This window comes from Tursiops truncatus, chromosome X (assembly GCF_011762595.2).
Source record: "Tursiops truncatus isolate mTurTru1 chromosome X, mTurTru1.mat.Y, whole genome shotgun sequence".
Lineage (NCBI taxonomy): Eukaryota > Metazoa > Chordata > Mammalia > Artiodactyla > Delphinidae > Tursiops > Tursiops truncatus.
In genome coordinates this window covers 115,992,484-116,013,064 of record NC_047055.1, presented here as the reverse complement: position 1 = coordinate 116,013,064, position 20,581 = coordinate 115,992,484, and the positions used below count along the sequence as shown (strand labels likewise).

General features: G+C 39.3%; 1 protein-coding gene across 1 annotated transcript in view; it reads left to right on the top strand.

The window, feature by feature from the left end:
• The window catches only part of GRPR (gastrin releasing peptide receptor), a 147,811-nt gene that overhangs the window by 78,182 nt on the left and 49,048 nt on the right, over positions 1 to 20,581 (top strand). Inside the window, exons 5-7 of the mRNA XM_073799646.1 lie at positions 11,529 to 11,603; positions 17,620 to 17,683; positions 19,324 to 19,433. The gene's annotated coding sequence lies outside the window, so the exon portion shown is untranslated. The remainder of the gene's footprint in view (positions 1 to 11,528; positions 11,604 to 17,619; positions 17,684 to 19,323; positions 19,434 to 20,581) is intronic.

Here is a 20,581-nt window from a genome sequence, read left to right as displayed (position 1 = left end):
ACTAGAGGATCGGTGTGCAATCACTTATGGTGAGCCTGTCTTTACCCTCCACACCTTCCAGGAAGCTTGTCATAAAAAGATGATCAGAAACAATAAGATTGTCTTTCTCAGGAATTTACACTGGGAGATATGGAATGCATCAGTTGTTTGCAACGTTGACTTAAAAAAAAAATGCACAACATGAGAGTTGTGAGTTAAGTTTTATTTGGGGCAAAAGGAGGACTATAGCCCAGGAGGCAGCAACTCAGCTCTGAGAAACTGCTCCAGAGAGACAGGGGGGAAGGTCAGAATATATGTGATTTTGGTGAAGGGAGAGTACATGCAATCAAGCACACATTTTTTGCAGAAGGTTTCTTCTAGTCTCGTGAAGCAGACGTCACAATGAAGGGTTTTACTGCTTTTCTAGATATGAGGAGATATAAGAATTGGGCTCATAAAATCGGTTCCTGAAAATATCTAACTATCTGAAGACTTGTTCTGCCAGTTTTTCCCAGAGCACAGAGTGCTTCATTTCTGCTCTCCACCCTGAACTCCTTTCAAGGGGTGTTGGAAGTCAGCGGCTGCAACAAGCAGCGCATGATTTAATCCTTGTAGAGGCAGATGGCAAGTGCCAATTCGTAGCTGACAGAAGAATGCATACAGGGAATGTCAGAAGGTAGGATCCGGATCATGAGGGACCACGGCAAATTCAAATAGTGAGAAAGTAGAAACTGTGTAATAAAAGGTGTGCGGAGGGGAAGACAGAAGGCAGAGGAGAACGGAGCAGACTCTCAGAGCAATGCAAAAATGCCATGACTAAGGCTCCTCAGTCTAAAAGGAATAAGTTCCCAGAATCACCTGTCACCTCCCATTTCAGTTCAGACCACCTGGGTCCTAACTACAGATGACCACTTTCCCTGCAAGACCCTACTCCTTGAAACCAAAAAGCCTTAATCAACACAGTAAAAATATTAAATGCCCTTACTTATATTCAACAAATAAATCCTGGAAGTAGGATATACTTAGTAACATCTTTTGAACTCTGATGGCAGCTCAGTCCAATCACCTCATTTTACAAATCAGAATAATGAGGGCCAAACAGCAAAACAATGTAGGCAGTGCCATAGTGCTGGTTACTGTCACCCGGCGGAAATCTAAGTCTCCTATGATGGCAGCTTCTAAAATGACTCCCAGGGATCCTCACCCCCTGGTATTCATGCCGTTGTGTGATTCCCTTCTTGAGTGTGAGCTAGACTTAGTGACTTGCTCCTAGTGAATAGAATGCGGCAAAAGTGATGCAGTGTCACTGCAGTGATTAGGTTATAAAGGACTGTGACTTCCATCTAGCTTTTACTCTCTCCCTGGCTCTTCTTGCTCGCTCACTTTGATGAAGCCAGTGGTCATGTTGTGAACTGCCCTATGGAGAGGCCTGCATGGCAAGGAAATGAGGGCTGCCTCTGGTCAAGGGCCATGCAGGAGCTGAGGCCCTCAGTCCAACAGCCCACCAAGAACTGAATCCTACCCACAACTGTGAGTGAATTTAGAAGCCAGCAAGCCTTGAGATGACTTCACTCTCAGCCAGTACTTTGTTTTTGACCTTGTGAGAGATTCTGAGCCAGAAGACCCAGCTAAGCCATGCCTGTATTCCTGACTCACAGAAATTATGGGGTAACAAATATTTGTTTTATGAAGCTGCTTAGTTTCGGGGTAATTTGTTAGGCAGCACTAGATAGTTAATACACCCCAGTGCCCAGATCAGTGCTTTTTGCTGATGCCTGCAGAGTCAACAGTAGCCATGCTTGCCTCCAGCTGAATGAAAGCTATGCCTGTGATTAATCTATGATCCTAACACCAAGTGATTTCACTGCTGACCGTGGCATGGAAACAATATTAAAATGACAGTGCATCAGGTAAAGCTCAGGTGTGAGATTAAAACAAACAGAAACAAAATAGAGTTGCTGTTTCTAAAGTGACTGCAGATTTCTGTGATCTGGAGGCACAGACTCAAATTATCTACAGCTGCCCCTTAAACATTTCATCAGTAAATGCATAGCAACAATCTTGTTCCTGGTGATGTTCACAGTGAAAACAAACACTTGATTGATTTTTCCCTCCAATAGAATGAATTATCCATGTTCTTTGTCAAGGTGGGCAAACATGTGTGCATGTGGTATGGGGAATATGCACATCTTTCTTGTGCAGTAGAGAGAGTTATGGAAAACTAAGATTTGAATTGCATTTGCAGAGACTTTGATAGCTAACAGCACCACAGTATAAATTAACTGAATGAAAATTGCTCAGGGAGAATAATTGTATCATTCTTTATTCATCCATCTATTCATTCAGTTATTCCCTTGCTTATTCAACAAATACTTATTATGCATCTACTATGTATCAGGCAATATTCAAAGGTCCAGGAGATCAAACTATGAATAAGATAAATTCCCTGGTCTCTTTTCACTGGATGCCAGTAGCAACCCTCTCCTCACTCCCACAGTTGAGATAACCAAAAATGTCTTCACACATTGCCAAGTGTCCCCTGAAGGTCAAAACCACGCCCCCGTTAAGAATCACTGAACTAGAGTTCTTGGGGCCAAGGAAAAATCAACTGACATCCCAAGTATTTAAACATTTCACAGAATAAACTTACAAGAAAAAAGAGCTCTTTTGCTGTACACCAGAAAGTAACACAACATTGAAAATCAACTATACTTCAATAAAATAAAATTTTTTTAAATGAAAAAAAAAAAGCTCTTAGCTCTTGGGATCTCATTTCAAATATATCAATATTACCCTTTTGTGGTATTGTTAATATAGGAAGGTCCAGATTTTATAGAATAAATAAATCTTTAAGCAAGTTTAGAGTTGGTTGTGACCTCAGGTATGTAAAAATTATGAAGCGTTAGACCAAAGCTGCACGGCTGTCTCAGTCTACTCAAAACTTCCCACGCCAACCTCAGCTTGCTCAGCGTACTGCACCAGAAACTCTTAATGCCTGTAAATGCATGTGCCCTTGTGATATCTGTCTCCTTTTGCTTTATGAAAATTGATCTTTTCTTGGTGGCAAACTTCCAAATATTCTAATGCGTTAATGTGCTATTCACCGATCTAATACGGAGATTTATCTTCAGAGATATGCTCCCGAGTCTTCACTACTAATTTTCTTTCTGTTTTGATTTAACCTATGTCATTGATAACTTTTCTTTTCCTTGAATACCTCTATTCTGGAAGTTCTCAATCTTGACTTTGTAGGAGCCCAGTTACATCCAGTTAGAAGGGGGCATGGGACTGGAGGAAGGCAAAAATGACCAAATAAAGCTAATTCAATTCCCCTTTGTTTATATTATAGGGAGGAAAAATAATTTTCCTTCTACCCTTCTAGCTTCTTGGCCGAGGCCTTCTGTAATAAAAGACAGATTAACGAGAAAAAACAAACAGAACTTTAATAACATATATGCCTCCTGTATTACATGGGAGAGACCCAGGGAAACTGAGTAACTCCTGCAATGGCCCAAACCACCACCACCTTCAATACCTTTCTTTTGTCAGCTAAAGACCAAAGAAAGATGTTGGGGGGCGGGGAGAGCGGCAGTTATGGAAGGTGACCAGGAAAAGCACAGTAAACAAGGTTATGGTTGTTATGCAGACTTAAGTCAGTGCCTTCTCCATTGGTAAGTTTCTAGAGATTTAGTCATACTCCTGGGGAGATGTAAATGTCTTCCTGGGGAGATGTAAATGTCTCTCACAAAAGAGTAACTTTCACTTGGTTTTTAGAGCTTCTCCTGTGTCTGCAATTTCTTAAAAACATCCAGCTCAAGATAATCCTTAAACCAAAGAGCCATATTTAAAGGTGTTATATTCTGCTCCCCTTCAATATGAACATAATTTTTTTAAAGGTGAAGATTTAAAATTCTCATGTCAAATGCTGGCAGTTTTCTTCTTCAGAAAACTTGGGAGTTACTAACTCTACACATAAAAAGTATAATTTAAAAACTTAAGGAAAATTTGGCATTTAAAAAAATCTGTGAACACTTATTTAATGTGGACTCTGTATAAGACCCTAAGATAGGTAGTGGGGATACAAAGATGAGAAGACAGACCGCTGAGTTCGGTGTAAAACGTGGCAAAGGAGAAAACAAATGGCCTAGAAGAGCGTCCCAATGAACCTGGCACACCCTTCCTTCCACACTTGAGCCTTTTGGTATTAGGCAGTGGGCTTCAAGGCAAGACCAAGCCTGGGGAACTGGTCTTTAATGGTTGTCTTGATGGAATCTCAAGAAACTTCAAAACTTGTAAGAAGCTGGAAACCTCTTTGGATCATATACTCATTAGCAAGGTTATTTCTTCTTTAAATCCAGGACTTTTAAGTATATCTATTCCTTCATTAATTAATTCCCTGAAAATCCCTGCTGCTAAGTGAAAAGCCATTAAAATTTTAAAATCTTTAATTCTTTTAATTTTTTTAAAAAAGTATTTATTTATTTTTAAATTTTTTATTTTTGGCTGTGTTAGGTCTTTGTTGCTGTGCGAGCTTTCTCTAGTTGCGGCTAGCCGGGGCTACTCTTCGTTGCAGTACGTGGGTTTCTTACTGCGGTGGCTTCTCCTATTGTAGAGCACAGGCTCTAGGTGCGCGGGCTTCAGTAGTTGTGGCACGCGGGCTTAGTAGTTGTGGCTTGTGAGTTCTAGAGTGCAGGCTCAGTAGTTGTGGCGTACAGGCTTAGTTGCTTCGTGGCATGTGGGATCTTCCCAGACCAGGGCTGGAACCCGTGTCCCCTGCACTGGCAGGCGGATTCTTAACCACTGTGCTACCAGGGAAGTCCCACTTCTTTTAATTTTAATGAGAATTATAATGCCTTCCATCCCAATCCAAGATACCCAAACACAATTTCACAAATGGAAATATATGTCAATTCAATAACAAAAACAACTTTATATAACAAAAACAATTTGAAAGTAAAACTATGCAATTTGTATGTAATATATTATAAAATGAAGATTTATTCATATCTGTTCTCAATGACATTTTCTCACTATAAACACTATAATGCCAAATAAAATCAGTGGGTACAGTTTTGTCTGAAATTGTAATGCTGAAAATTTACTTCGAATGGAGTTTTCATTTATTGGTGTTTTGGTTTTTGAAAAATCATAATTCTGAAAAAGAAAAGAAAAGAAAGAAATTGTCTGAATGGTGGTGTAACTAAAGAAAGGCCATTATGGTGAAAAGTCTTAACTGACCAGTCATTTATGTGCCAGAAGCCTGTACATTATCTTCCCCATTTATGATCACATAGGTGCTACATCACTACCTCTAGGATGTAATGTAAGAGGACACAAATCTTCAGATCTTGGCAGCCATCCGTGGGGGAGGGGGCCACATCTGCATTGTGATGACTGAGGTGAATTTGACCTTGCCCTCCACACTTTATCTGTTACCTACTGCTCAATAACAACCAAATCAATTAAAAGGTTAACTCCGTAACTATATTTGGCCTCCTATAGAGTCTTCACAGGTATGATTAAAAAATCATCATAGGTAATCATCCCATCCAGCAAATCAAGATAATTCAAGTTCATGCCTAAGATAATTTTTCATAGGAAGTTCAGACACCAGGTAAAAAGTGATCAGTTTTGAGTTGCAAATGTCAAAGTAACTTGAAAATAGACTCAAGGGACAGCTTCCTTCCGTGATAGATACTGCTATTACCTAAGAATTACCCCAGACACATTTTGTAACAGTTATTGTTCCTCCTCTTCTTTCTTCTTCATCAGCTCTCTTCTCTTTACTGGGTGCATTCTATAAATGCACATAGTGCAAAGTATTTGACAGTTAGAGGACCTGCAGTTTTCCAGGCTTTGCCAATGAATCCAAAATCTCATCAATTATAAGTTGCACCATTATTTATTTAACACTAAGAAAGAAAAAATGGTTCAAATTAAGTTATGACATAGTGCTTCCTAATTACTTTGAAATTTTATTGTATAATTTTTGAAAGAAATTTTTAGACTTAGATTTTAAATATAGATTTTAAGAATGCTTTGCTCTTTTGCATACATCAAAAGGGACGTATGAACGAAATGAACTGATTTAATTCCTAGGGATTTTTCAAATTTATTGCCAAACTTTTTTTTTAATTGAAATACAGTTGATTTACAATGTTGTGTTAGTTTCAGGTATACAGCAAAGTGATTCAGTTATACATACATATACTGTTTTTTTTTTTGGCTGCGTTGGGTCTTCGCTGCTGTGCGCAGGCTTTCTCTAGTTGCAGCGAGCGGGGGCTACTCTTTGTTGTGGCGCGCGGGCTTCTCACTGTGGTGGCTTCTCTTGTTGCAGAGCACGGGCTCTAGACGTGCGGGCTTCAGTAGTTGTGGCACACGGGCTCAGTAGTTGTGGCTCATGGACTCCAGAGTGCAGGCTCAGTAGTTGTGGCACACGGGCTTAGTTGCTCCACGGCATGTGGGATCTTCCTGGACCAGGGCTTGAACCCGTGTCCCCTGCATTGGCAGGCGGATTCTTAACCACTGCTCCACCAGGGAAGTCCCATGGATATACTTTTTCATAGTCTTTTCCATTATGGTTTATTACAAGATATTGATTATAATTCCCTGTGCTACACAGTAGATCCTTGTTGTTTATCTATTTTATATATAGTAGTGTGTATCTGTTAATCCCAAACTCCTAATTTATCCCTCCCTCCCCCCTCTTTCCCTTTGGTAACCATAAGTTTGTTTTCAATGTCTTTGAGTCTATTTCTGTTTTGTAAATGAGTTCATTTGTATCATTTTTTTAGACTCCACATGAGTGATATCATATGATATTTGTCTTTCTCTGTCTGACTTACTTCCCTTAGTATGATAATCTCTAGGTCCATCCATGTTGCTGTAAGTGGTATTATTTCATTCTTTTTTATGGCTGAGTAATATTCCATTGTATATATATGTGCCACATCTTCTTTATCCATTCCTCTGTCGATGGACATTTAGGTTGCTTCCATGTCCTGGCTATTGTAAATAGTGCTGCTATGAACATTGGGGTGCATGTCTCTTTTGTTGAACTCTTTTGAGTTAATTTTCAACACAGCATTTCCATGTCTATGTTTTGTTTTTATATCTGTGTTATACCATAGAATACATATGATCTTGTCTTACGTGCCATTGAGAGCTTTAGTAATACAGCATTTCTTAAGATGATACTTCACTATTATCCTCGACATTTTCTTTCAAGCTGCCAGTTTGGAAGAAAATTCTGCAAATGCAGATGTTGGTACAGTCTTGCTTGGGAGATATAGGTAAAGCTTTCTGCATAAATGTGAATAACAAAACGTAACAGAATTTCATCTACCTATGATTATCTTCCTTTCCTATATCCCATAAAGCACATGGCCATTGCATTGAAAGAAAATGTGAAATTGTCATCACTCTTTCAATGACAGCTATTTGTTTCCCTGATATCAAACTTACACCCTGGTGCTGTTTCTTGGTCAATCTGCATTCACAGTATCTTAATGTCTCAATACGAAATCATAGAATAATCTATGGAAGATACTTTAAATGCCAGTTAAATTTAACATGTGTGGTAATAACAGTGTATATAAGTCAACTGAAATGACAACAACATAAACACAGTGATGGAGCTGGTGCCATAAATAACATGACAATGACCACCTACCTGGCTGCCAATACTTGTAAGATACAACCAACCATTAGAAACACCTCAACTGCAAAAATGTTAAAATGGGGAGGTGGGAGTGCATCGGAATTGATGAAATATGTAGATTGCAAATAAAATCAAGAATGTGTTTAGATTATTTCATTGAAGCCTCAGCTCCAGTGTTTACCATTCCCTCTATGTAGGGTCTCTAATGATTGCAAAATGAGAATGAAGAGAAAAATCTAGGGATTCTACCTACATTTTGCATAATTTAGATAAAACTATTCAATGTGCTTGTGTTTGCTAAGAACTGCTGCCTCTGTCAGCAAGGATTTAAATCCAACTCAGTCCTAAGTGTGGTTTAGGGGGCTTGATTTGAAGAGAAACATCTCACTTCAGAACTGTTTTCTCCTGGTTCCCTTCCTTTATTACAAAAGCACATCAAGGGAACCCTTCTTGCAGAGAAAACCCTTGAAATATTACTTAATAACATCTGAAATGACTCAAAACGATTCTTTAGGATTATGTGCATTTTAATAGGGAATTCCAAAAGTGAGAATGAAGCTTTCAGTACCCAGAAGAATTAATTTCTCAAAACGGATATGTATGCGGTGATGTTTTTGTTGGGAGAGATTTTCTAGCACACCTCATCCTTCTGCCTGCTCATGAGGATGGTCCAGCTGCCTAACAAGCATGAGGGTATGAGCTACAAGTGCCCTCAGTGAGTAGTCTCACCAGGGTCAGTCCCTTGGACTGCACCACCAGGGAAGTCCCTGTGAAAGCATTTTAATGAATGTCCTTGGAAGGAAAATAAATAACTATAGTATTAGTCGAAGGGAGGGTTAACAGTGTGCTTAAAAAAAAAAAAAAAAGATAAAACCCACTGAAAAACTAACTCAAAACCCCCTGTATGGCAGAATGGCGATGACTTGGGAGAAGAAGTAGCAGCAGCAGTACAAAGTCCAAAGTGATAGCAGATGCAGAGCAGCTGACTTTGAGGGTGAGGTTTCAGGGCAGACATAGAAATGATAATAAGATCTTCTAACATAGCTCCAGTTACAAGTTAGGGGGCAGCTCTACTACTAAGGGCACTGTGAGAAGCCTGGCCAAACTCTTCAGTCCTCTGATAGCGATGGCCAGCAGCTGTGGTGAAATCAGTGATCACTTTCGAAATACCATGCTCTGGGACTTCCCTGGTGGTGCAGTGGTTAAGAATCCGCCTGCCAGTGCAGGGGACATGGGTTCGAGCCCTGGTTCGGGAAGAGCCCACATGCCGCAGAGCAGCTAAGCCCGTGTGCCACAACTACTGAGCCTGCACTCTAGAGCCCACGTGCCACAACTACTGAGCCCATGTGCCACAACTACTGAAGCCTGCGTGCCTAGAGCCTGTGCTGCGCAACAAGAGAAGCCACTGCAATGAGAAGCCCGTGCACCGCAACAAAGAGTAGCCCCTGCTCGCGGCAACTAGAGAAAGCCCACATGCAGCAATGAAGACCCAACGCAGCCAAAAATAAATAATTTTTTTTAAAAAAGTCCCATTAAAAAAAAAAAAAGAAAGAAATACCATACTCAAATTTCTACCAGGTATCCTTGAAAGGGATTCGTATCTCTATAGTAAAGCTATTTATAAAGTATTTATAAAATAATAAATAAATATAAAAGAATATTTGTAAAATAATTTCAGTTGACCAAAGAATGTTAATGCCTGCTGATGGTTCTTTGTGGTGTAATGAAAGTAATATCAACACAACAATAAATGCAAGAAAGGACAGAGTTCTTCACTGTTAGTCAGTTATATATGAGGGTGTGATGTGTGCTCTGACCCCAAACAGGAGAAGAAGATTGGAACATAAAATTAACTTATGATAGTTACAGCCCTACAAGCAGAGGCTATGTTTTGATTATATTTTCTCTCTTCACCCATAAATTCACTCTTTGAGCTATAGCCAGTTCACATACAAGACAATCTTCTTCTGATTAGTTTTTACTTTGTTCCCCCAAAGCTACATCAAAAAGGTACCAAGTTAGATGAGGAAGCCAGGCCTAATGGCCTAATAGCTTCACACTGAAGGAGCTACATGGATTCCAAAAGCTAAGAAAAGCAATCCTGGGTTTAGGTTTTTTTCTTTTAGAGATCAGATTCAAAATCCAGTAAGATTCTTCATGATGTTATTTCTATTCTGCTATGTACCTAAAATGGTGACTCAGTCTGTAGCCCATTAGACAACACCTGAGCTAAACCTTCAGAACGATCAGAAAATGGCCCCAAAGTTTGAATAACAATCATTTAAAAGTATATATCGAGCTCCCCTTATAATCTAGGCACAGACACAAGGGACATGGAAGAAAACAAGATGTGTTAGTAATTTTTTTAATATAATAAATCGCTTCAAAAATCTCAACAGCTTGCCACAATGAACACTTGTTTTATACTCGTGGGTTTCAAAGTTGGCTGTCATTTCAGTGATCACGGCTCAGGTAGGCCGGACTCCACACAGTGCTCCTGTCTGCTCCACATTGTAGGATTCAGTCTGAGAAAGCAATGACTCTCTGGGCCGTGCTCTTCTCATGGAGGGTAGCAACTCAAAGAGCCAATTACTGATTTATTGCTCTCAACTCCAACTTCACCCTTCAGTACCTGCTTTGCAGTAGTAGACCAGACTCTTTCGTCATTTGTCCTGTACAGTAAGCTTTGTCAGTGGAGGGAGACTTTCAGGAGGAAGGGGGCTTCTTTTCCTGCATCCAGTGTGCTTTTACTTTTTCTTGCATAGTACATGTGTGTAGAAACATCTAGTAGGGCTCTGTCCCAGCTCTGTGCTCAGAGTGCACCATCACTCAGTGATTACACAACCTGGCACAGGGACCTACATGGCATGACTCTCCTAATGTGGACACTCGTATACTCTAGGCCTCATGCTGGCAGTGGTGCCCCAGCTCTCTCTGCATACCCACTTGTGAGCCTTGGCTCACTTGTACCCCTGAGGGTGTTTCCTTCAGCCTTCTCAACACAGACACCACGTATCACTGGCTTTGTACCACCTTGCTAGTGAGTGGGCTCCAGATACGCTGACTCACTCTGTGCTCCTGCCCATCACTCTCAGCTCACCTGTGCCCCAGAGAGTTGTTTCCTGATACCTGGTGATTGTGGCCCAGCTCTGGCCAGGGCAACCCAGCAAACATCTCCACCATCCAAAGGGCTGCAGCCATACCCTCTCCACTGAGATCTAAACCTCTCCTTGGGAAGCAGCCTTATTCCAAGTTTGTCCTTCCTTGAGGTACTCTTTCTTATCCCTGGGGTATCATTTAGAGTTCCCATTATGTCTATGATGTCTATCATGGTTTAATAATTCATTATACTAAACTTTCCCTATTCAAATCATTATTTTTCCTGATTGGATCCAGACTGACATACTGTGCTTTTTAATGCTTCAGTTCAGAACTGGTACGTTATCATTTCTGTCCACATTTCATTGGTCAAATCAAATCATACGGCCAAACGCAAGTTAATGAGGCAGGGATATGGTCTCCACTTACTTCAGTGGGAGCTACTGCAAGGTTGCGTGGCCACAGGCATGGGTGTGTAATTCTATTACAGGGAGTTACCAAGGGATTAGAAACAATAATCCAACGTGCCATTTGGAACCTGCTTAATGGAGCTTATTGGGGAAGGAAGATATTAAGAAATTCCTGGGAAAATAAGAGCTATGAAAGGAGAATATAGAACACTGGGGGAGAATGTAATCTGTAGCATCATAGCAGTTCATATCTCAGTTCAGCTTCTTTAGCCTCAGCTGCAAGCTTGGGTCTTCACCATGCGTGTGATGCAGAGTCAGATTGTGAGTGGGGTTTAAATGTAGAATTTGAAGTTTACCTACTCTGGCTTTCTTTTTTCTAGGCCTTCCTGGACTTTCCAACAGCCATGGCCTCCCTGAATTCTGTCCTTTGGTTGCCCAGGTCAGAAAGAAAGCAGGTAAAGACAGCACCACACTGTGATTACAGCCTGTCATTTTGCCATCTGCAAAAATTGGGAACTCGCAATGTGTCAGTCATTCCTTCCAAATTTGAATGTCCTTGCAAAATCTGCCTATCTTGCTTTCTTATGCAGAGCTTTCATCTAGTTGATTTTTGTAATTTGTCCAGAATTTATGGTTGTTATCCACAAGAGATGGCGTCTGTTAGGAGTTTATGCCAACATATGAGAAATGAAACTTCAGCACTAGATATTCAGATATGAATTTAAAAAGTCACTTGTCTCAAAGAGCTTAAGTCTAATAGAGTAAGCCTACAGATAAACAAATAACTTATAACACAAGATTATGAAGTGCAACATTGGACATATAGTCAAGGTATAAGGCTGACCAAAAGAGAAAAAGAAATCAAGAACGCTTTGGAGGGAGGACATCTGATCTGATCAGGAGTCAGGAAGAGCCATGGGGAATAGCAAGTTTGTGCAGAGTTAGAGTGCAGAAGGCAGGACTGGGAGCGGCAGAAGGGATCCAGACCATGACCTGACATTTATATAGCGTGTCCCACATTTCAAATTACAATCATATCCATTATCTCATCTGATGTTTAATGAATCCAGTGAAGTCAGACTGTCGTGCCAATAGAAATATTTTCCATTTTCTTGAAATGAATCCAAGCTTAGATCATTTCTACTCAAAGTAGAACAAGATTTTAAAACTGTCTTTTATGTGAGAAAAAGAATGTACATATTAACCCCATGTGGGAATTGAGAAGAATAATATTCTATCCATTCAAATTGCTTCTAAATGTTAATCAAATGTGACATTGGCTCCCAAGATATGTGCAGCATCATGTCACCCTTTCTAACAGAGAAACGTTATTGTTTTAAAATCCTGCTAAAACTCCCCAGAGAACAATATTTCCTTCACTTTGTGTTTTCCATTCTCTCCCTAGAAGAAAGTTACAATAACATTGTCTTAGTCTTTTTTCCACACACACACACACACGCACGCACGCACGCACGCACGCTCCTCATTCTGCAAAACTTGAACCCTATTTTAAGGGTCAGTTCAAGACCTACTCTTCTGCTTTCCATCCTTTTCCTGAACTCCCATTTCTTATACTCTGCAGTAGCTCCCCAACCTGGCTGTGAACCCTAATTACCCGGGGGTCTCCTTCAAAATAAAATTTTTTTCTGGGCCCCACTTGAAATTCAGTCTCTGGAGTTGGTCTGCATTTTGAAATTCTCCAGGTGATTTTAATGTGTCCCAGCACCCATCAACTGGGAACCATTAATTAATACGCATTACATGATTAATAATTAATTGTTGCCTGGCTAATTTATGTAGCTTGGCCTGTGTTCTATATCACGACTTCTCAACCTTTAAACTGCATGTGCGTCACCTAACTATCTTGTTAAAATGAGGATTCTGATTCAGCAGATCTACGTGGGCTTCAGATTATGCGTTGCTAATGAGCTCCCAGGTGGTGCTGATGCTGCAGGTCCAGGGACCACACTTTGCGTGCTCAGCTTGTAGGTGTTGAATACTCTGGGATTGGGGTCTCTGCTTTCAGATTTCTTTCCTGTTTCAAATGATACAATCACTAAATAGTCAATTCAAGGCCACTGTTTAAAATTATGTGCCTTTTATCCAATGCTATTTACAATTATCCTCCTTGATACAGCTTTACAAAGTGATCCACCCATTTTTTTTTCCTAAAATTTTCTACCCTTTCTCTCAGGATCTCAATAATGAAGGTTCTATTACCACTTAGGGAAGTATTTAATCTGATAGTCCTGTTAAGAGGATTTAATGTGGAAGGAACACACAGCGATGCTCATACTTAAAGACACATTTTAAATCCTCTAGTGGAGTCCTTCTCAATGCAAAATCTTCAAATTCAGTTGCATCAGAATCACCTGGGTGCCTGTTACAAAGCTACTTTCTGTACTCCATTCAGACCTCCTAAGGAGAATCCTTGGGGGAGGGGTTTAGGAATGCCTTTTAAGCAAGCTTCGCAAGAGCAAGCACATTGAAGTTTGAGTAACACTGATCTAAGCCAGCCTCCTTCTTCTGACAGCAGTCGACATTTATTTTGTACATACTCCTTGCAGGCCACTGTGCTGATCACCTTATATGACAGTTTCATTTCATTGTAACCCTCATAACAACCGTAGGAGATAGTATTATTATTTGAGGAAACTAGAGAGGTTAAGAAAGTTACCCTAGGTCACACAGTTAATGAGTGTCAGAGTTGAGTCTTTTTTTTTTTTTTAATATTTATTTATTTATTTTGGCTATGCTGGGTCTTAGTTGCAGTATGTGGGATCTTTGTTGCCACGTGTGCGATCTTTAGTTGCCACATGCAGGATCTTTTAGTTGCGGCATGTGGGCTATTAGTTGCAGCATGCAGGATCTAGTTCCCTGGCCAGGGATCGAACCCAGGCCCCCTGCATTGGGAGTGTGGAGTCTTCACCACTGGACCACCAGGGAAGTCCCCAGAGTTGAGTCTTGAACCCAGATGTCCTGGCAGTCTTTCTATTGTATTTACTTTCTTGTGTGTGTGTGTGTGTGTGTGTGTTTACTTTGTAGTTCCCTTCTCCTACTATAAACTGTTTCACTAAAGGGTTCTTTCATGTATTCCCTGCCTCTATCCCATTCTTAGAAATAATCAAAAGAGAACCGCGAGCCACCAGCACTGAGGGCCACTCCAGCTCATCCCTTGCTGCATAGCTGCTCTTTACCTTTAGCTCAGCCAGCCCCACCCTGCAGTTCAGGCTGCTCATTTACAAAGCTGGGGCAGGGATGATTTGGTTTATTAAGGATGTTAAAGGATAATGTTCAAAAAAAGCAAAATCATGACTCTCATACAAATGGAAAATGAAAAAGTGGCACATATTTTTTATTGAACTCATTAATTGACAGAGAACTGGAAAAGACGTTACAAAGAAGGCAAAGAACCACAAAATTCTATACAGTAAAGGAACGTTGAAATGAATTTGCAAAAACTGGTCTAATCATTGGACAATAATAAATTGCATTCCACTGCACAGAGCTAGTTTGTACTTCTGTGGACAAGAATTATTTATGTTGTCATAAGTTTTCTGCTAGTTAATTTCTATCTCTTCAGAGTCTTAGCCTTGTCAAAGGCAAAGGCCTATGCACTGGTAGGATGAGAGAATCCTGAGACTCCAGCATTCCATTGAAAGGATACTCAATAATTTCTTTTGCGCATTCCAAAGTCTTACACTTTTCCTTATACTCTCTCTCTCTCTGCCTCCTAGAGATCAGACTAATCTCTAAGAATGGTTATTCATGGTCACAAAATAAGGCTCGTCTCAGAAGGTTTGGCCTGACTATTTACACAGATATCACAAGTATTAATTTACTATATAGGCCTTCCTAAGTTAACTTTGCTGGAAGTTTTCATAAGGAAACTCAGATTGGACTTTTAAAAGCCTCTATTATTTGCTACCTTGAAGCTAGGAAACCAAGCTGAAGAAACTCTGTATCAGATTTCACTTGCACTATCTATAAATTCTCCTCAAGGTCCCCCAAATGTACCAAGTGCCCTGGCCTGCAGGAAGTAACGTTCTTGATCTCATGTAAGGCTGGACGCTCTAAGTACTGTGAGCATTTTCCTGGGAGGGTTTTGTAGGTATTAGTTCCGGAAATAAAATCAATTTGAGTTCCATAAAAGTGTCTGGCCATACCTGATTCAATGAGCATAATTCTCAAGTATGATACTCCAGAGAATATCTTGGTCATCTAATTGTGTCTTCCAATTAATTCTAGTAATAAGGAGAACAGGTTCTTAATGAAACTATGCCATAAAAAATAAGGAAACTTAGTTGAAGTTTTGGGATTTGGGGGCAGTGGCAGAGAAAGGAAAGGTATCAGTTAGAATCAAGTATTATTTTAAATGTTATGGGTTACAAAAACATCCATCAACTGGTGAAAGAATAAAATGTGGCAGGGCTTCCCTGGTGGTGCAGTGGTTGAGAGTCCGCCTGCCGATGCAGGGAACACAGGTTCGTGCCCCAGTCCGGGAAGATCCCACATGCCGCAGAGCGGCTGGGCCCGTGAGCCATGGCCGCTGAGCCTGCGCTTCCGGAGCCTGTGCTCCGCAACGGGAGAGGCCACAACAGTAAGAGGCCCGCGTACCGCAAAAAAAAAAAAAAAAAAAAAAAAAAAAATGTGGCAAACCTATACAATGAAATGTTATTCAGCAATCAAAAAGAATGAAGTGCTGATAGGTGCTACTGCATGCGTGAACCTTGAAAGCGTGTGCTAAGTGAAAGAAGCCAGTCACGGCAGACCACACATATGATTCAATTTGTATGAAATGTGCAGAATAGGCCAATCCATAGGGCCAGAAAGTAGATGAGTGGTTTCTAGAGGCTGGAGTGATGGGGGTAATGGACAGTGAGTGACTGCTAAGGGGTGCGGGGTTTATTTTTAGGATGATACGTGTTCTAAAATTGACTGTGGTGGTGGCAAAGTTCACTGTGTGAATATACTAAAAACCATTGAATTGTATACTTTAAATGAATGAATTGTGTGGTGTGTGAATTACATCCCAATAAAACTGTCAGAAATGTTATACGTTACAGACAGCTTAAGTAGAAAGGGAAAGGTCTTTCTTATATAATCTTAAGGGGAAAATATTTATAAATATCAACTTTATTTCAAACAAGTAACCACAATAAAAATTTTCTCATCAGTTCATTCACTCTGGTGTAATTAGTTCTTGTTCTGATGGATCTTGGGTCAATAGTGTCATGAGACCATCTGCTTCTTGACTAAAAAGAGTTCTGGAAATCCTGATCCAGTGCACTGGTATGATCTTAAAGTTATCTAAGCAATGCCATCAGAAGCCTGTACCTGACAGTCTTTCTTTTCAAAGTGTCAGTAATTTGAATTACCTGTTATAGTCCTTTTTCACAAGGCTCTGAGATGGTCCTTTTTTGTTGTAGACTCAAACATGACCTGTAGCTTACAGCAGAGTTTTCAAGCAAGAAATTCGAGTAAAATAAAAACTATCTGCAGAGCAAAAAGACTGTCACTGAAGACTAATGTTTACTGAAAATTTTCATATGTGAAAGGTCTGATGAGAATTCATAATAAGCATAATGCAACTGACTAGGAAATTAGATTATTTCCAGACCATGAAAAGCAAAGATAATAACTTTACATTTCATTCTAAAAATGTATACAAATGTCTTTAAGCATAATGATTATGCCTATTTTCAACAAAGTTAATGAATGTTACATTTGATGTGTACAAATGGATGAACACCAAAAAATGGATGAACATAATTATTCAGAAGGAAAGAAATCTTGAGATATGTAATAATCCTGAAACACAATAATCCTGAAACACAATGTATATAATATACTAAGACTATTGTAAGCATATACTAAGAATATACCAAGAATATCAAGTTAAAGAGATTCAGTGAGTCTGGAACAGTTTTTTGATATCTATATTTTTATAAAATCCCATGGGTAAATCTGATATATATCCCCAGTTGAAATCCACTGTCCTAGAAGATGCTAGATTCAAACTAAAGAAACAAGGCTGTGGTCTAGTTGACTTTATTTTTTTTTTGGCTGTGCCTCGTGCCATGTGGGAAATTAGTTCCTGACCAGGGATCGAACCCATACCCCCTGCAGTGGAAGCACGGAGTCTTAACAATTGGACACGGAGTCTTAACAATTGGACCGCCAGGGAAATCCCCCAAAGCATTCAATTTCTAAAAATACTTACATTCATGACATTTACTTAAGCACATTTAACCTAGGGAAGGTTGAGTATCTCTTCTTATTTGACTACTCTTCCCATGTAACTCACCAATGGTAACTAATAAAGAAACCTAATATTTCCAGCATCTCTCTTTTTGGAAGGTAAGAGAACAAACCTTTGTGATTTTTCCAGAAGCCCTCCAAGAAATCACAAAGATAGTTTTAGGTGTAAAATATATTCTGAAAGTTTTGTTTATCTTTTTTTGTATTAAGGATCTGATTTGGAGAAGGCAAAAGTCAAAGAAGTTGCCACAAGAGCCTGGGACACTTGATCAAGGTAGGATTATGGGTACCTGGGAAACAACATCTGGTTCTATATTTAATCAAAGTGGCAATAAATATTTTAAAATAAAAAAGAAAGTAACACAATTGTAAAGAATCTTAGTTCTTTCATAAGTAAAGAACAAGAAACCTTTATTCTCTTTTTTCCTTAAATAGTTGAGTAAATAAAGTCAACATAAAGTGCAGGAAATTATTCTGGTCACACACAATCTCTGCTATCTAGGAAAAAAAAAACCCTTCATGTTGTAGGCAAAGGCAGTAAGCAATAAGCCAAGGAAATACAGCCATTAAAATTAAGTACACTTTGTCAAGATTTTAACACGTTATAACTTTTTTTCAGGGCAAATAAAATTTACTTTCTAAGTTTTGTCCCTCATTAGCTCCTTCATAGTCTAGAACAACGTGACACTTTAAGACAGATCTTAGGGGCTCTGCAAGGTTAGCAACAGTTTTATTATAATTTTAAGATGATATTAGGTTAGGTTACAAAGAGACTGGGCTCTCATCTTAGGTACCTTCTCTTGCCCTCTCACCTACTCCCTCTGAGGGAAACCAGTTGCTGTGTTTTGATCTGCCCTATGGAGAGGCCTACACGGCATGGAATAGATAGATGCCTCTGTCTAACAGTCAGCAACAATCTGAATCCTGCCAACAGTCATGTGAGTGAGCTTGAAAGCAGATTTCCCCCCCAGTTGAGGCTTGAGATGACTATGTCCTTAGCTGCCTCCTTGTCTGCAGCCTTGTGTCAGCACCACCCAGCTAAGCTGCCCTCAAGTTCCTGACCTTCAAAAACTGTGAGATAAATGTTTGTTGTTTGAAGCTGCTATGTTTTGAGTGGGGAGAGGAGAATTTGTTATACAGCAATCAGTAACTAATACACCCCTCATCCCATCTCACGTGTAAGGTTTTTCAGGTTACAAAGACTTCCACATACTGATTTCATTCAATCCCCACAGTGGTCATTGGAATATTGTCCCCGTGCTCGCTTCAGCACCACATATACTAAAGTTGGAATATTGTCCCCGTTTTACAGATGCAGAGGAGTGGTCACCCAAGATTACAACTAGTAAATTCTAGACTGAGGACTAGGAAGATCTTGAGCATTTTAACTCTCAGCCCGGGCTACGTAGTTCTACTACAAGCTACCAATGTAAAGAGTGTCACTCCGAACCCATCTGTCAAGGCTGTCACTACAGTGAATTTCATATCTGTAAAACATTCACTAACATGACTTTCCCTAAGATAAATAGCCATTAAGTATGTTATAAAATACAGCAGAAGGGTCTAAAACAAAGCCATCTTTCCAATAAAAAAATAATCTATTGCCTTATAGAAGTGTTTGAATATCAGCTTTTTTTCCAACTAGCTGGCCCAATTCAATCCAAAAAGGATTGGGCCAGAGAAAAATAAGAATTAGTATGCTTTTGTCTCAGATAAATTTCAACAGCAGTTCACTGATTATGGTAATAGTGCCCTGTTATGAAAATGTCCTAACAGAGCTCCTTATGTCAGGCATTTAAGTCACTAGGCAGATTATTTCCCAGAATGTCTTGAAATATTCAAGTAAAGACACTAAAATGATAAGAAATGTGGAATTCTTACTGAGGAGTATAATTAACAGGTATCTTTATCCAGTTCTCAGTTATCCACCTGGTGATCTGCCTCGTGAGTTTCCTGAGGGTGAAGACCTGAGCCTGTTCATTTATGGATATCACCAGCAGCATCATTTGCTTGGCACGCAAAAGGTGATCATATATTTTAATCTATTAATTGTTTAGTGGTTTTGAATCACATTTTACTCACTTCCCCACATGATACTTTCTCAGAAACATGCTTTATAGTGGCAGAGGAAGAATTAAAAATATCAATATTGAGAAGAGGGATATGAGGGGAAGGAGATGCAAAACAGTTTTATTGTTGCTCTTTCTTGGTAGCCATAATAATATATATTTTTAAAGAATATTATTTAAAGTTATAATAACAAATATAACCAAGAAAACAAAAATACTGACCTTGCTAAATATCAAAAGAACTATGATAGAAAGCAAAGAAAATGATGTAAAAGTTATGTCGATCAATATAACACCAAAATAGGAAAACCAAGAACAAATGTATCCGTCATATAAATACATGTAACTGGGCTTAACTCACATTAAAAACAGACAGATCCTCAGATTGGGTGACAACCCTATGCTCTATTTAAGATAACCCAAGACAGAGCAAGATGACCAAAACCAAAACCAACTGTCTTAGATCAGGCTGCTATAACAAAAATACCATAGACTGGGAGGCTTATAAACAAAAGAAATTTATTTTTCACAGTTCTGGAGGCTGGAAGTTCAAGATAAGAGTACCAGCATGGTTGGATTCTAATGAGAATCTTTTTCCAGGTTGCAGACTGCAGACTTCTTGTTTTATCCTCACGTGATGGAGAGCAGAGGGAGCTCACTGGGTTCTCATTTGCAAGGGCACTAATCCCGTTAATGAGGGATTCAACCTCATAGCCTAATCACCTAGCAAAGGTCCCACCTTCTAATACCATCACATTGGGGGTTAGGGTTTCAGTATATGAATTTTGGAGGAACATGAACATTCATGCAGTAGCACCAAATGTTACAGAAGACCCAAACTATATAATATGCTACATATGGAAATATATTCAATTGTACACACTGAAAATAGAGAATTTATTCTTCTTTTGAGTATCCAAGAGAAACTGACTACATATGATGTCACCAGAAAAATTCAATATCTTCTGAAAGACAGAATTGGTACAGGAAATATTTTCTGAACATATTGCAATAAAACTTGAAGTTAATTTAAAAATTTAAAAAAATTTTAAGGCCTTTCACTTAGAAATTTTTAAAAAACTCATAAAAATAAATTTTAAAGA